This window comes from Octodon degus, unplaced genomic scaffold (genome assembly GCF_000260255.1).
Source record: "Octodon degus isolate 3935 unplaced genomic scaffold, OctDeg1.0 scaffold00153, whole genome shotgun sequence".
NCBI classification, from domain to species: Eukaryota; Metazoa; Chordata; class Mammalia; order Rodentia; family Octodontidae; genus Octodon; species Octodon degus.
The window spans coordinates 4,005,455-4,006,164 of record NW_004524729.1 but is presented as its reverse complement, the minus strand read 5'-3'; positions in this window follow the sequence as shown (position 1 = coordinate 4,006,164).

Below are 710 nucleotides of genomic sequence, written 5' to 3'. Positions count from 1 at the left end.
TGGACGTCCTGCCGCGCGCCGGCCTGTGCACGCGGAGCGAATCCGCGGTTATTTGTGGACTCCTGAGAAACATCACCACCCTCTTAATATTCCGCAAACACCTGCTCTGTCCCCACTGTGAACGCCTCAGAGCTTGTGAGACTCGGAAATCTATGAATATGCAATTGAGGAGGGGGCAAGCAAAGGCCACTCGGCCCATTAGGATACCTTCCGACTCCAAGATCCAATTCCCTCTAGATACCATTTAATTGTTTCCCGAGTGAGTCTAGCACTTTGACTCAATATTGGTTTTCTCCCCTAATTTCCATCTATGGCCCCTCTGTCTGAGCCCAAAATAGTAACTCAACCTCTTTGACACTCTTGGGCAAAAGGCAGTTGAATTAAACGATCGCATAACAGTTTATCCTCATGACTGTGAAGACTAATTCCTGCCCGGCCTGTCCGCAGAGTTTCCGCCTGCAAGCTGTCTGGTCAGGGGCCTGATTTCCTCCTTACTTCTCCTCCTCCAGCGGGTGTGGCCCAGTTTCTGGCACACAGCAGGCACCCGGTAAATAAATGGCTTTGGGGGCTTTCCCTGGCTGCCAGCAGCCTCTTTGGCCTGCATGGGGTGCTCAGACTCTCTATATCTATGCTGTCTTACTGACCCGGGACAGCGTCCCCATCTCTGTCCTTCAGTGAGCTTCTTTGGACCTGCTGTGCATAGTACGTGG